Source organism: Harmonia axyridis, chromosome 2 (genome assembly GCF_914767665.1).
Source record: "Harmonia axyridis chromosome 2, icHarAxyr1.1, whole genome shotgun sequence".
NCBI lineage: Eukaryota > Metazoa > Arthropoda > Insecta > Coleoptera > Coccinellidae > Harmonia > Harmonia axyridis.
The window spans coordinates 41574848-41592724 of record NC_059502.1 but is presented as its reverse complement, the minus strand read 5'-3'; positions in this window follow the sequence as shown (position 1 = coordinate 41592724).

Below are 17877 nucleotides of genomic sequence, written 5' to 3'. Positions count from 1 at the left end.
AAATTCAATCTCTCTACAAAAATCGTTATATCTCCTAAACTATTCGTCGCAAACCCCTCAAATAAAAACTTTCGTGATCTACGTGACCAGATCAATAGAAAAAGAGGTATATTATTACCAAGAAGGAACTTTTAATTTTTTACAATTTTTTAAGGTCCGGGGTAAGGAAAATTCGAGAAAATTCGAGAAAATTCGAGAAAATTCTTCGACTCAAATATTGACATTCGTGAGTGGAATTCGAATAATCAAGAACTGCCAATACCAACTCTGCTTACCTATTTTCCGTAGTCCCCATAGTTTAGGAGAAATTTGAAGTCGAAATTTTTGGGAAAAACCGTAAAAATTCAATCTCTCTATAAAAATCGTTATATCTCCTAAACTATTCGTCGCAGACCCCTCATATAAAAACTTTCGTGATCTACGTGAACAGATCAATAGAAAAAGAGGTATATTATCACCAAGAAGGAACTTTTAATTTTTTACAATTTTTTAAGGTCCGGGGTAAGGAAAATTCGAGAAAATTCGAGAAAATTTTTCGACTCAAATATTGTCAGGCGAGAGTGGGATTCGAATAACCATGAACTGCCAATACCAACTCTGCTTACCGATTTTCCGTAGTCCCCATAGTTTAGGAGAAATTTGAAGTCGAAATTTTTGGAAAAAACCGTAAAAATTCAATCTCTCTATAAAAATCGTTATATCTCCTAAACTATTCGTCGCAGACACCTCATATAAAAACTTTCGTGATCTACGTGAACAGATCAATAGAAAAAGAGGTATATTATCACCAAGAAGGAACTTTTAATTTTTCACAATTTTTTAAGGTCCGGGGTAAGGAAAATTCGAGAAAATTCAATCTCTCTACAAAAATCGTTATATCTCCTAAACTATTCGTCGCAGACCCCTCAAATAAAAACTTTCGTGATCTTCGTGAACTACGTGAACAGATCAATAGAAAAAGAGGTATATTATCACCAAGAAGGAACTTTTAATTTTTCACAATTTTTTAAGGTCCGGGGTAAGGAAAATTCGAGAAAATTCAATCTCTCTACAAAAATCGTTATATATCCTAAACTATTCGTCGCAGACCCCTCAAATAAAAACTTTCGTGATCTACGTGAACAGATCAATAGAAAAAGAGGTATTTTATTACCAAGAAAGATCTTTTGATTTTTTACAATTTTTCAAGGTCCGGGGTAAGGAAAATTCGAGAAAATTCAATCTCTCTATAAAAATCGTTATATCTCCTAAACTATTCGTCGCAGACTGCTCAAATAAAAACTATCGTGATCTACATGACCAGATCAATAGAAAAAGAGGTATATTATTACCAAGAAGGAACTTTCAATTTTTTACAATTTTTTAAGGTCCGGGGTAAGAAAAATTCGAGAAAATTCGAGAAAATTTTTCGACTCAAATATTGTCAGGCGAGAGTGGGATTCGAATAACCATGAACTGCCAATACCAACTCTGCTCACCGATTTTCCGTAGTCCCCATAGTTTAGGAGAAATTTGAAGTCGAAATTTTTGGAAAAAACCGTAAAAATTCAATCTCTCTATAAAAATCGTTACATCTCCTAAACTATTCGTCGCAGACCCCTCATATAAAAACTTTCGTGATCTACGTGAACACATCAATAGAAAAAGAGGTATATTATCACCAAGAAGGAACTTTTAATTTTTTACAATTTTTTAAGGTCCGGGGTAAGGAAAATTCGAGAAAATTCAATCTCTCTACAAAAATCGTTATATCTCCTAAACTTTTCGTCGCAGACCCCTCAAATAAAAACTTTCGTGATCTACGTGAACAGATCAATAGAAAAAGAGGTATTTTATTACCAAGAAAGATCTTTTAATTTTTTACAATTTTTCAAGGTCCGGGTTAAGGAAAATTCGACAAAATTCAATCTCTCTACAAAAATCGTTATATCTCCTAAACTATTCGTCGCATACCCCTCAAGTAAAAACTTTCGTGATCTACGTGACCAGATCAATAGAAAAGAGGTATATTATTACCAAGAAGGAACTTTTAATTTTTTACAATTTTTTAAGGTCCGGGGTAAGGAAAATTCGAGAAAATTCGAGAAAATTTTTCGACTCAAATATTGTCAGGCGAGAGTTGGATTCGAATAACCATCAACTGCCAACACCAACTCTGCTTACCGATTTTCCGTAGTCCCCATAGTTTAGGAGAAATTTGAATTCGAAATTTTTGGAAAAAACCGTAAAAATTCAATCTCTCTACAAAAATCGTTATATCTCCTAAACTATTCGTCGCATACCCCTCAAATAAAAACTTTCGTGATCTACGTGACCAGATCAATAGAAAAAGAGGTATATTATTACCAAGAAGGAACTTTTAATTTTTTACAATTTTTCAAGGTCCGGGGTAAGGAAAATTCGAGAAAATTCAATCTCTCTACAAAAATCGTTATATCTCCTAAACTATTCGTCGCAGACCCCTCAAATAAAAACTTTCGTGATCTTCGTGAACTACGTGAACAGATCAATAGAAAAAGAGGTATATTATCACCAAGAAGGAACTTTTAATTTTTTACAATTTTTTAAGGTCCGGGGTAAGGAAAAATCGAGAAAACTCAATCTCTCTACAAAAATCGTTATATCTCCTAAACTATTCGTCGCAGACCCCTCAAATAAAAACTTTCGTGATCTACGTGAACAGATCAAATGAAAAAGAGGTATTTTATTACCAAGAAAGATCTTTTGATTTTTTACAATTTTTCAAGGTCCGGGGTAAGGAAAATTCGAGAAAATTCAATCTCTCCATAAAAATCGTTATATCTCCTAAACTATTCGTCGCGGACTGCTCAAATAAAAACTTTCGTGATCTACATGATCAGATCAATAGAAAAAGAGGTATATTATTACCAAGAAGGAACTTTTAATTTTTTACAATTTTTTAAGGTCCGGGGTAAGGAAAATTCGAGAAAATTCAATCTCTCTACAAAAATCGTTGCTCGGATGTCACGCAGGTAGCTATAATCTCCCACGTGGTAAGGTCAATTGCTGCTGTAACCACAAATGCACGACTGACTTCTGTTGTTGATTTCATTCGTTTGTTATTTTCTTCAATGTTTCTCATTCTAACACTTTTCATCGTAATGCACAGGGACGAAAGCTTGACACACGTGTCTATGGAAACCACATTGGTATAAGGGACTGTTCTTACTTCATTCTTTCTGTATAATGATCAATTATCCAAGTAAGCCATTCCACATTGTTGATTTTCTTGGACTCGGATGTCACGCAGGTAGCTATAATCTCCCACGTGGTAAGGTCAATTGCTGCTGTAATCACAAATGCACGACTGACTTCTGTTGTTGATTTGATTTGTTTGTTATTTCCTTCAATGTTTCTCATTCTAACACTTCTCATCGTATTGCACAGGGACGAAAGCTTGACACGCGTGTCTAAGGAAACCACTTTGGTATAAGGGACTGTTCTCATTCCCTTCGTTTTGTTCAATCAACAATTCTCCAAGTAAGCCATTCCACATTGTTGATTTTCTTGGACTCGAATGTCACGCAGGTAGCTTTAATCTCCCACGTGGTAAGGTCAATTGCTGCTGTAACCACAAAAGCACGACTGACTTCTGTTGTTGATTTCATTCGTTTGTTATTTTCTTCAATGTTTCTCATTCTAACACTTTTCATCGTATTGCACAAAGACGAAAGCTTGACACGCGTGTCTAAGGAAACCACTTTGGTATAAGGGACTGTTCTTATTCCCTTCTTTCTGTATAATGATCAATTATCCAAGTGAGCCATTCCACATTGTTGATTTTCTTGGACTCGGATGACACGCAGGTAGCTATTATCTTTTACGTGGTAAGGTCAATTGCTGCTGTAACCACAAATGCACGACTGACTTCTGTTGTTGATTTCATTTGTTTGTTATTTCCCCTTATGTTTCTCATTCTAACATTTCTCATCGTATTGCACAGGGACGAAAGCTTGACACACGTGTCTGAGGAAACCACTTTGGTATAAGGGACTGTACTTATTCCCTTCTTTTTGTTTAATGAACAATTATCCAAGTAAGCCGTTCCACATTGTTCATTTTCTTGGACTCGGATATCACGCAGGTAGCTGTAATCTCCCACGTGGTAAGTTCAATCGCTGCTGTAACCACAAATGCACTACTGACTTCTGTTGTTGATTCCATTCGTTTGTTATTCTCTTCAATGTTTCTCATTCTAACACTTTTCATCGTATTGCACAGAGACGAAAGCTTGACACGCGTGTCTAAGGAAACCACTTTGGTATAAGGGACTGTTCTTATTCCCTTCTTTCTGTATAATGATCAATTATCCAAGTGAGCCATTCCACATTGTTGATTTTCTTGGACTCGGATGACACGCAGGTAGCTATTATCTTTTACGTGGTAAGGTCAATTGCTGCTGTAACCACAAATGCACGACTGACTTCTGTTGTTGATTTCATTTGTTTGTTATTTCCTTCTATGTTTCTCATTCTTACACTTTTCATCGTATTGCACAGGGACGAAAGCTTGACACACGTGTCTAAGGAAACCACTTTGGTATAAGGAACTGTTCTTACTTCATTCTTTCTGTATAATGATCAATTATCCAAGTAAGCCATTCCACATTGTTGATTTTCTTGGACTCGGATGTCACGCAGGTAGCTATAATCTCCCACGTGGTAAGGTCAATTGCTGCTTTAACCACAAATGCACGACTGACTTCTAATGTTCATTTCATTTGTTTGTTATTTCCTTCAATGTTTCTCATTCTAACACTTTTCATCGTATTGCACAGGGACGAAAGCTTGACACACGTGTCTATGGAAACCACATCGGTATAAGGGACTGTTCTTATTCCCTTCTTTCTGTATGATGATCAATTATCCAAGTAAGCCATTCCACATTGTTGATTTTCTTGGACTCGGATGACACGCAGGTAGCTATAATCTGTAACGTGGTGAGGTCAATTGCTGCTGTAACCACAAATGCACGACTGACTTCTGTTGTTGATTTCATTTGTTTGTTATTTCCTTCAATGTTTCTCATTCTAACACTTTTCATCGTATTGCACAGGGACGAAAGCTTGACACACGTGTCTAAGGATACGACTTTGGTATAAGGGACTGTTCTCATTCAATTCTTTTTGTTTAATGAACAATTATCCAAGTAAGCCGTTCCACATTGTTGATTTTCTTGGACTCGGATGTCACGCAGGTAGCTATAATCTCCCACGTGGTAAGGTCAATTGCTGCTGTAACCACAAATGCACGACTGACTTCTGTTGTTGATTTCATTCGTTTGTTATTCTCTTCAATGTTTCTCATCCTAACACTTTTCATCGTATTGCACAGAGACGAAAGCTTGACACGCGTGTCTAAGGAAACCACTTTGGTATAAGGGACTGTTCTTATTCCCTTCTTTCTGTATAATGATCAATTATCCAAGTGAGCCATTCCACATTGTTGATTTTCTTGGACTCGGATGACACGCAGGTAGCTATTATCTTTTACGTGGTAAGGTCAATTGCTGCTGTAACCACAAATGCACGACTGACTTCTGTTGTTGATTTCATTTGTTTGTTATTTCCTTCTATGTTTCTCATTCTTACACTTTTCATCGTATTGCACAGGGACGAAAGCTTGACACACGTGTCTAAGGAAACCACTTTGGTATAAGGAACTGTTCTTACTTCATTCTTTCTGTATAATGATCAATTATCCAAGTAAGCCATTCCACATTGTTGATTTTCTTGGACTCGGATGTCACGCAGGTAGCTATAATCTCCCACGTGGTAAGGTCAATTGCTGCTTTAACCACAAATGCACGACTGACTTCTAATGTTGATTTCATTTGTTTGTTATTTCCTTCAATGTTTCTCATTCTAACACTTTTCATCGTATTGCACAGGGACGAAAGCTTGACACACGTGTCTATGGAAACCACATCGGTATAAGGGACTGTTCTTATTCCCTTCTTTCTGTATGATGATCAATTATCCAAGTAAGCCATTCCACATTGTTGATTTTCTTGGACTCGGATGACACGCAGGTAGCTATAATCTGTAACGTGGTGAGGTCAATTGCTGCTGTAACCACAAATGCACGACTGACTTCTGTTGTTGATTTCATTTGTTTGTTATTTCCTTCAATGTTTCTCATTCTAACACTTTTCATCGTATTGCACAGGGACGAAAGCTTGACACACGTGTCTAAGGATACGACTTTGGTATAAGGGACTGTTCTCATTCAATTCTTTTTGTTTAATGAACAATTATCCAAGTAAGCCGTTCCACATTGTTGATTTTCTTGGACTCGGATGTCACGCAGGTAGCTATAATCTCCCACGTGGTAAGGTCAATTGCTGCTGTAACCACAAATGCACGACTGACTTCTGTTGTTGATTTCATTCGTTTGTTATTTTCTTCAATGTTTCTCATTCTAACACTTTTCATCGTAATGCACAGGGACGAAAGCTTGACACACGTGTCTATGGAAACCACATTGGTATAAGGGACTGTTCTTACTTCATTCTTTCTGTATAATGATCAATTATCCAAGTGAGCCTTTCCACATTGTTGATTTTCTTGGACTCGGATGTCACGCAGGTAGTGGTTTCCCTAGACACGCGTGTCAAGCTTTCGTCCCTTTGCAATACGATGAAAAGTGTTAGAATGAGAAACATTGAAGAAAATAACAAACGAATGAAATCAACAACAGAAGTTAGTCGTGCATTTGTGGTTACAGCAGCAATTGACCTTACCACGTGGGAGATTACAGCTACCTGCGTGACATCCGAGCCCAAGAAAATCAACAATGTGGAACGGCTTACTTGGATAATTGTTCATTAAACAAAAATAAGGGAAAAAGAACAGTCCCTTATACCAAAGTGGTTTCCTTAAACACGTGTGTCAAGCTTTGGTCCCTGTGCAATACGATGAAAAGTGTTAGAATGAGAAACATTAAAGGAAATAACGAACAAATGAAATCAACAACAGAAGTCAGTCGTGCATTCGTGGTTACAGCAGCAATTGATCTTACCACGTGGGAGATTATAGCTACCTGCGTGACATCCGAGTCCAAGAAAATCAACAATTTGGAATGGCTTACTTGGATAATTGTTCATTAAACAAAAAGAAGGGAATAAGAACAGTCCCTTATACCAAAGTGGTTTCCTTAGACACGCGTGTCCCTTATACCAATGTGATTTTCTTAGACACGCGTGTCAAGCTTTCGTCCCTGTGTAATACGATGAAAAGAGTTAGAATGAGAAACATTGGAGGAAATAACAAACAAATGAAATCAACAACAGAAGTCAGTCGTGCATTTGAGGTTACAGCAGCAATTGACCTTACCACGTAAAAGATTATAGCTACCTGCGTGTCATCCGAGTCCAAGAAAATCAACAATGTGGAATGGCTTACTTGGATAATTGATCATTGAACAAAAAGAAGGGAATGAGAACAGTCCCTCATACCAAAGTGGTTTCCTTAGAGACGTGTGTCAAGCTTTCGTCCCTGTGCAATACGATGAAAAGTGTTAGAATGAGAAACATAGAAGGAAATAACAAACAAATGAAATCAACAACAGAAGTCAGTCGTCCATTTGTGGTTACAGCAGCAATTGACCTTACCACGTGGGAGATTATACCTACCCGCGTGTCATCCGAGTATAAGAAAATCAACAATGTGGAATAGCTTACTTGGATAATTGTTCATTAAACAAAAAGAAGGGAATAAGAACAGTACCTCATACCAATGTGATTTCCTTAGACACGTGTGTCAAGCTTTCGTCCCTGTGCAATACGATGAGAAGTGTTAGAATGAGAAACATTGAAGGAAATAACAAACAAATGAAATCAACAACAGAAGTCAGTCGTGCATTTGTGGTTACAGCAGCAATTGACCTTACCACGTGGGAGATTATAGCTACCTGCGTGACATCCGAGTCCAAGAAAATCAACTATGTGGAATGGCTTACTTGGATAATTCTTCATTATACAGAAAGAAGGAAATAAAAAGAGTCCCTTATACCAATAGGGTTTCCTTAGACACGTGTGTCAAGCTTTCGTCCCTGTGATTTACGATGAAAAGTGTAAGAATGAGAAACATTGAAGGAAATAACAAACAAATGAAATCAACAACAGAAGTCAGACGTTCAATTGTGGTTAGAGCAGCAATTGATTCTACCACGTGGGAGATTATAGCTACCCGCGTGTCATCCGAGTCCAAGAAAATCAACAATGTGGAATGGCTTACTTGGATAATTGTTCATTATAGAGAAAGAAGGGAATAAGAACAGTCCCTCATAACAATGTGGTTTCCATAGACACGTGTGTCAAGCTTTCGTCCCTGAGCATTACGATGAAACGTGTTAGAATGGGAAACATTGAAGAAAATAACAAACAAATGAAATCAACAACAGAAGTCAGCCGTCTAATTGTGGTTACAGCATCAATTGACCTTACCACGTGGGAGATTATAGCTACCCGCGTGTTATCCGAGTCCAAGAAAATCAACAATGTGGAATGGCTTACTTGGATAATTGTTCATTAAACAAAAAGAAGGGAATAAGAACAGTCCCTTATACCAATGTGATTTCCTTAGACACGCGTGTCAAGCTTTCGTCCCTGTGCAATACGATGAAAAGTGTTAGAATGAGAAACATTGAAGAGAATAACAAACGAATGAAATCAACAACAGAAGTCAGTCGTGCATTTGTGGTTACAGCAGCAATTGACTTCACCACGTTGGAGATTATAGCTACCTGCGTGACATCCGAGTCCAAGAAAATCAACAATGTGGGATTGCTTACTTGGATAATTGTTCATTAAACAAAAAGAAGGGAATAAGAGCAGTCCCTTATATCAAAGTGTCAAGCTTTCGTCCCTGTGCAATACGATGAAAAGTGTTGGAATGAGAAACATTGAAGAAAATAACATACAAATGGAATCAACAACAGAAGTCAGCCGTCCAATTGTGGTTACAGCAGCAATCGACCTTACCACGTGGGAGATTATAGCTACATAGAAGGAAATAACCAACAAATGAAATCAACAACAGAAGTCAGACGTTCAATTGTGGTTAGAGCAGCAATTGATTCTACCACGTGGGAGATTATAGCTACCCGCGTGTCATCCGAGTCCAAGAAAATCAACAATGTGGAATGGCTTACTTGGATAATTGTTCATTATAGAGAAAGAAGGGAATAAGAACAGTCCCTCATAACAATGTGGTTTCCATACACACGTGTGTCAAGCTTTCGTCCCTGAGCATTACGATGAAACGTGTTAGAATGGGAAACATTGAAGAAAATAACAAACAAATGAAATCAACAACAGAAGTCAGCCGTCTAATTGTGGTTACAGCATCAATTGACCTTACCACGTGGGAGATTATAGCTACCCGCGTGTTATCCGAGTCCAAGAAAATCAACAATGTGGAATGGCTTACTTGGATAATTGTTCATTAAACAAAAAGAAGGGAATAAGAACAGTCCCTTATACCAATGTGATTTCCTCAGACACGCGTGTCAAGCTTTCGTCCCTGTGCAATACGATGAAAAGTGTTAGAATGAGAAACATTGAAGAGAATAACAAACGAATGAAATCAACAACAGAAGTCAGTCGTGCATTTGTGGTTACAGCAGCAATTGACTTCACCACGTTGGAGATTATAGCTACCTGCGTGACATCCGAGTCCAAGAAAATCAACAATGTTGAATGGCTTACTTGGATAATTGTTCATTAAACAAAAAGAAGGAAATAAGAACAGTCCCTTATACCAAAGTGGTTTCCTTAGACACGTGTGTCAAGCTTTCGTCCCTGTGCAATACGATGAAAAGTGTTAGAATGAGAAACATTGAAGGAAATAACAAACAAATGAAATCAACAACAGAAGTCAGTCGTGCATTTGTGGTTACAGCAGCAATTGACCTTACCACGTAAAAGATTATAGCTACCTGCGTGTCATCCGAGTCCAAGAAAATCAACAATGTGGAATGGCTTACTTGGATAATTGATCATTATACAGAAAGAAGGGAATAAGAACAGTCCCTCATACCAATGTGGTTTCCATAGACACGTGTGTCAAGCTTTCGTCCCTGTGCAATACGATGAAAAGTGTGAGAATGAGAAACATAGAAGGAGAAAACAAACAAATGAAATCAACAACAGAAGTCAGTCGTGCATTTGTGGTTACAGCAGCAATTGACCTTACCACGTGGGAGATTCTAGCTACCTGCGTGACATCCGAGTCCAAGAAAATCAACAATGTGGAATGGCTTACTTGGATAATTGTTCATTAAAGAAAAAGAAGGGAATAAGAACAGTCCCTTATACCAAAGTGGTTTCCTTAGACACGCGTGTCAAGCTTTCGTCCCTGTGCAATACGATGAAAAGTGTTAGAATGAGAAACATTGAAGAAAATAACAAACGAACGAAATCAACAACAGAAGTCAGTCGTGCATTTGTGGTTACAGCAGCAATTGACCTTACCACGTAAAAGATTATAGCTACCTGCGTGTCATCCGACTCCAAGAAAATCAACAATGTGGAATGGTTTACTTGAATAATTGTTCATTAAACAAAAAGAAGGGAATAAGAACAGTCCCTTATACCAAAGTGGTTTCCTTAGACACGCGTGTCAAGCTTTCGTCCCTGTGCAATACGATGAAAAGTGTTAGAATGAGAAACATTGAAGAAAATAACAAACAAATGAAATCAACAACAGATGTCAGTCGTGCATTTGTGGTTACAGCAACAATTGACCTTACCACGTGGGAGATTATAGCTACCTGCGAGACATCCGAGTCCAAGAAAATCAACAATGTGGAATGGCCTACTTGGATAATTGTTGATTGAACAAAAAAAAGGAAATAAGAACAGTCCTTTATACCAAAGTGGTTTCCTTAGACACGTGTGTCTAGCTTTCATCCCTCAGTAATACGACAAAAAGTGTTAGAGTGAGAAACATTGAAGGAAATAACAAACGAATGAAATCAACAACAGAAGTCAACTGTCCAGTTTTGGTTACAGCAGCAATTGACCTTACCAATTGAGAGATTGTAGCTACATGCGTGACATCCGAGACCAAGAAAAACAACAATGTGAAATGGCTTACTTGGATAATTGTTCATTAAACAAAAAGAAGAGAAATAGAACAGTCCCTTATATCAATGTGGTTTCCTTAGACACGTGTGTCAAGCTTTCGTCTCTGTGCTATACGATAAAAAGTGTTAGAATGAGGAAGATTGAAGGAAATAACAAACAAATGAAATCAACAATAGAAGTCAGTCGTGCATTTGTGGTTACAGCAGCAATTGACCTTACCAATTGAGAGATTATAGCTACCTGCGTGACATCCGAGACCAAGAAAAACAACAATGTGAAATGGCTTACTTGGATAATTGTTCATTAAACAAAAAGAAGAGAATAAGAACAGTCCCTTATATTAATGTGGTTTCCTTAGACACGTGTGTCAAGCTTTCGTCTCTGTGCAATACGATGAAAAGTGTTAGAATGAGGAAGATTGAAGGAAATAACAAACGAATGAAATCAACAACAGAAGTCAGTCGTGCATTTGTGGTTACAGCAGCAATTGACCTCACCAATTGAGAGATTATAGCTACCTGCGTGACATCCGAGACCAAGAAAAACAACAATGTGAAATGGCTTACTTGGATAATTGTTCATCAAACAAAAAGAAGAGAATAAGAACAGTCCATTATATGAATGTGGTTTCCTTAGACACGTGTGTCAAGCTTTCGTCCCTGTGCAATACGATGAAAAGTGTTAGAATGAGAAATATTGAATTTAATAACAAACAAATGAAATCAACAACAGAAGTCAGCCGTCCATTTATTGTTAAAGCAGCAATTGATCTTACCACGTGGGAGATTATAGCTACCTGCGTGACATCCGAGTCCAAGAAAATCAACAATGTGGAACGGCTTACTTGGATAATTGTTCATTAAACATAAGGAAGGGAATAAGAACAGTCCCTTATACCAAAGTTGTTTCCTTAGACACGCGTGTCAAGCTCTCGTCCCTGTGCAATACGATGAAAAGTGTTAAAATGAGAAACATTGAAGAAAATAACAAACGATTGAAATCAACAACAGAAGTCAGTCGTGCATTTGTGGTTACAGCAGCAATTGACCTTACCACGTGGGAGATTATAGCTACCTGCGTGACATCCGAGTCCAAGAAAATCAACAATGTGGAATGGCTTACTTGGATAATTGTTCATTAAAGAAAAAGAAGGGAATAAGAACAGTCCCTTATACCAAAGTGGTTTCCTTAGACACGCGTGTCAAGCTTTCGTCCCTGTGCAATACGATGAAAAGTGTTAGAATGACAAACATTGAAGAAAATAACAAACGAATGAAATCAACAACAGAAGTTAGTCGTGCATTTGTGGTTACAGCAGCACTTGACCTCACCACGTGGGAGATTATAGCTACCTGAGTGACATCCGAGTCCAAGAAAATCAACAATGTGGAATGGCTTACTTGGATAATTGTTCATTAAACAAAAAGAAGGGAATAAGAACAGTCCCTTGTACCAATGTGGTTCCCTTAGACACGTGTGTCAAGCTTTCGCCCCTGTTCAATACGATGAAAAGTGTTAGAATGAGAAACATTGAAGAGAATAACAAACGAAGGAAATCAACAACAGAAGTCAGTCGTGCATTTGTGGTTACAGCAGCAATTGACCTTACCACGTGGAAGATTATAGCTACCTGCGTGACATCCGAGCCCAAGAAAATCAACAATGTGGAATTGCTTACTTGGATAATTGTTCATTAAACAAAAAGAAGGGAATAAGAACAGTCCCTTATACCAAAGTGGTTTCCTCAGACACGCGTGTCAAGCTTTCGTCCCTGTGCAATACGATGAAAAGTGTTGGAATGAGAAACATTGAAGAAAATAACATACAAATGGAATCAACAACAGAAGTCAGCCGTCCAATTGTGGTTACAGCAGCAATCGACCTTACCACGTGGGAGATTATAGCTACCTGCGTGTCATCCGAGTCCAAGAAAATCAACATTGTGGAATGGCTTACTTGGATAATTGTTCATTAAAAAAAAGAAGGGAATAAGAACAGTCCCTTATACCAATGTGGTTCCCTTAGACACGTGTGTCAAGCTTTCGCCCCTGTGCAATACGATGAAAAGTGTTAGAATGAGGAACATAGAAGGAAATAACCAACAAATGAAATCAACAACAGAAGTCAGTCGTGCATTTGTGGTTACAGCAGCACTTGACCTTACCACGTGGGAGATTATAGCTACCTGCGTGACATCCGAGTCCAAGAAAATCAACAATGTGGAATGGCTTACTTGGATAATTGTTCATTAAACAAAAAGAAGGGAATAAGAACAGTCCCTTATACCAAAGTGGTTTCCTTAGACACGTGTGTCAAGCTTTCGTCCCTGTGTAATACGATGAAAAGAGTTAGAATGAGAAACATTGGAGATTTCCTCCAATGTTTCTCATTCTAACTCTTTTCATCGTATTACACAGGGACGAAAGCTTGATTTCATTTGTTTGTTATTTCAACAAACAAATGAAATCAACAACAGAAGTCAGTCGTGCATTTGAGGTTATATGAGCAGTCCGCGACGAATAGTTTAGGAGATATAACGATTTTTGTAGAGAGATTGAGTTTTCTCGAATTTTTCTTACCCCGGACCTTAAAAAATTGTAAAAAATTAAAAGTTCCTTCTTGGTGATAATATACCTCTTTTTCTATTGATCTGTTCACGTAGTTCACGAAGATCACGAAAGTTTTTATTTGAGGGGTCTGCGACGAATAGTTTAGGAGATATAACGATTTTTGTAGAGAGATTGAATTTTCTCGAATTTTCCTTACCCCGGACCTTGAAAAATTGTAAAAAATTAAAAGTTCCTTCTTGGTAATAATATACCTCTTTTTCTATTGATCTGGTCACGTAGATCACGAAAGTTTTTATTTGAGGGGTATGCGACGAATAGTTTAGGAGATATAACGATTTTTGTAAAGAGATTGAATTTTTACGGTTTTTTCCAAAAATTTCGAATTCAAATTTCTCCTAAACTATGGGGACTACGGAAAATCGGTAAGCAGAGTTGGTGTTGGCAGTTCATGGTTATTCGAATCCCACTCTCGCCTGACAATATTTGAGTCGAAAAATTTTCTCGAATTTTCTCGAATTTTCCTTACCCCGGACCTTAAAAAATTGTAAAAAATTAAAAGTTCCTTCTTGGTAATAATATACCTCTTTTTCTATTGATCTGGTCACGTAGATCACGAAAGTTTTTACTTGAGGGGTATGCGACTAATAGTTTAGGAGATATAACGATTTTTGTAGAGAGATTGAATTTTCTCGAATTTTCCTTAACCCGGACCTTGAAAAATTGTGAAAAATTAAAAGTTCCTTCTTGGTGATAATATACCTCTTTTTCTATTGATCTGTTCACGTAGTTCACGAAGATCACGAAAGTTTTTATTTGAGGGGTCTGCGACGAATAGTTTAGGAGATATAACGATTTTTGTAGAGAGATTGAATTTTCTCGAATTTTCCTTACCCCGGACCTTAAAAAATTGTAAAAAATTAAAAGTTCCTTCTTGGTGATAATATACCTCTTTTTCTATTGATCTGTTCACGTAGATCACGAAAGTTTTTATATGAGGTGTCTGCGACGAATAGTTTAGGAGATATAACGATTTTTATAGAGAGTTTGAATTTTTACGGTTTTTTCCAAAAATTTCGACTTCAAATTTCTCCTAAACTATGGGGACTACGGAAAATCGGTGAGCAGAGTTGGTATTGGCAGTTCATGGTTATTCGAATCCCACTCTCGCCTGACAATATTTGAGTCGAAAAATTTTCTCGAATTTTCTCGAATTTTTTTTACCCCGGACCTTAAAAAATTGTAAAAAATTGAAAGTTCCTTCTTGGTAATAACATACCTCTTTTTCTATTGATCTGGTCATGTAGATCACGAAAGTTTTCATTTGAGCAATCTGCGACGAATAGTTTAGGAGATATAACGATTTTTATAGAGAGATTGAATTTTCTCGAATTTTCCTTACCCCGGACCTTGAAAAATTGTAAAAAATCAAAAGATCTTTCTTGGTAATAAAATACCTCTTTTTCTATTGATCTGTTCACGTAGATCACGAAAGTTTTTATTTGAGGGGTCTGCGACGAATAGTTTAGGAGATATAACGATTTTTGTAGAGAGATTGAATTTTCTCGAATTTTCCTTACCCCGGACCTTGAAAAATTGTAAAAAATCAAAAGATCTTTCTTGGTAATAAAATACCTCTTTTTCTATTGATCTGTTCACGTAGATCACGAAAGTTTTTATTTGAGGGGTCTGCGACGAATAGTTTAGGAGATATAACGATTTTGATAGAGAGATTGAATTTTTACGGTTTTTTCCAAAAATTTCGACTTCAAATTTCTCCTAAACTATGGGGACTACGGAAAATCGGTGAGCAGAGTTGGTATTGGCAGTTCATGGTTATTCGAATCCCACTCTCGCCTGACCATATTTGAGTCGAAAATTTTTCTCGAATTTTCTCGAATTTTTTTTACCCCGGACCTTAAAAAATTGTAAAAAATTGAAAGTTCCTTCTTGGTAATAATATACCTCTTTTTCTATTGATCTGGTCATGTAGATCACGAAAGTTTTCATTTGAGCAATCTGCGACGAATAGTTTAGGAGATATAACGATTTTTATAGAGAGATTGAATTTTCTCGAATTTTCCTTACCCCGGACCTTGAAAAATTGTAAAAAATCAAAAGATCTTTCTTGGTAATAAAATACCTCTTTTTCTATTGATCTGTTCACGTAGATCACGAAAGTTTTTATTTGAGGGGTCTGCGACGAATAGTTTAGGAGATATAACGATTTTTGTAGAGAGATTGAATTTTCTCGAATTTTCCTTACCCCGGACCTCAAAAAATTGTAAAAAATTAAAAGTTCCTTCTTGGTGATAATATACCTTTTTTTCTATTTATCTGTTCACGTAGTTCACGAAGATCACGAAAGTTTTTATTTGAGGGGTCTGCTAGAATAGTTTAGGAGATATAACGATTTTTGTAGAGAGATTGAATTTTCTCGAATTTTCCTTACCCCGGACCTTAAAAAATTGTAAAAAATTAAAAGTTCCTTCTTGGTAATAATATACCTCTTTTTCTATTGATCTGATCATGTAGATCACGAAAGTTTTTATTTGAGCAGTCCGCGACGAATAGTTTAGGAGATATAACGATTTTTATGGAGAGATTGAATTTTCTCGAATTTTCCTTACCCCGGACCTTGAAAAATTGTAAAAAATCAAAAGATCTTTCTTGGTAATAAAATACCTCTTTTTCATTTGATCTGTTCACGTAGATCACGAAAGTTTTTATTTGAGGGGTCTGCGACGAATAGTTTAGGAGATATAACGATTTTTGTAGAGAGATTGAGTTTTCTCGATTTTTCCTTACCCCGGACCTTAAAAAATTGTAAAAAATTAAAAGTTCCTTCTTGGTGATAATATACCTCTTTTTCTATTGATCTGTTCACGTAGTTCACGAAGATCACGAAAGTTTTTATTTGAGGGGTCTGCGACGAATAGTTTAGGAGATATAACGATTTTTGTAGAGAGATTGAATTTTCTCGAATTTTCCTTACCCCGGACCTTGAAAAATTGTAAAAAATTAAAAGTTCCTTCTTGGTAATAATATACCTCTTTTTCTATTGATCTGGTCACGTAGATCACGAAAGTTTTTATTTGAGGGGTATGCGACGAATAGTTTAGGAGATATAACGATTTTTGTAGAGAGATTGAATTTTTACGGTTTTTTCCAGAAATTTCGAATTCAAATTTCTCCTAAACTATGGGGACTACGGAAAATCGGTAAGCAGAGTTGGTGTTGGCAGTTGATGGTTATTCGAATCCAACTCTCGCCTGACAATATTTGAGTCGAAAAATTTTCTCGAATTTTCTCGAATTTTCCTTACCCCGGACCTTAAAAAATTGTAAAAAATTAAAAGTTCCTTCTTGGTAATAATATACCTCTTTTCTATTGATCTGGTCACGTAGATCACGAAAGTTTTTATTTGAGGGGTCTGCGACGAATAGTTTAGGAGATATAACGATTTTTGTAGAGAGATTGAATTTTGTCGAATTTTCCTTAACCCGGACCTTGAAAAATTGTAAAAAATTAAAAGATCTTTCTTGGTAATAAAATACCTCTTTTTCTATTGATCTGTTCACGTAGATCACGAAAGTTTTTATTTGAGGGGTCTGCGACGAAAAGTTTAGGAGATATAACGATTTTTGTAGAGAGATTGAATTTTCTCGAATTTTCCTTACCCCGGACCTTAAAAAATTGTAAAAAATTAAAAGTTCCTTCTTGGTGATAATATACCTCTTTTTCTATTGATGTGTTCACGTAGATCACGAAAGTTTTTATATGAGGGGTCTGCGACGAATAGTTTAGGAGATGTAACGATTTTTATAGAGAGATTGAATTTTTACGGTTTTTTCCAAAAATTTCGACTTCAAATTTCTCCTAAACTATGGGGACTACGGAAAATCGGTGAGCAGAGTTGGTATTGGCAGTTCATGGTTATTCGAATCCCACTCTCGCCTGACAATATTTGAGTCGAAAAATTTTCTCGAATTTTCTCGAATTTTTCTTACCCCGGACCTTAAAAAATTGTAAAAAATTGAAAGTTCCTTCTTGGTAATAATATACCTCTTTTTCTATTGATCTGGTCATGTAGATCACGATAGTTTTTATTTGAGCAGTCTGCGACGAATAGTTTAGGAGATATAACGATTTTTATAGAGAGATTGAATTTTCTCGAATTTTCCTTACCCCGGACCTTGAA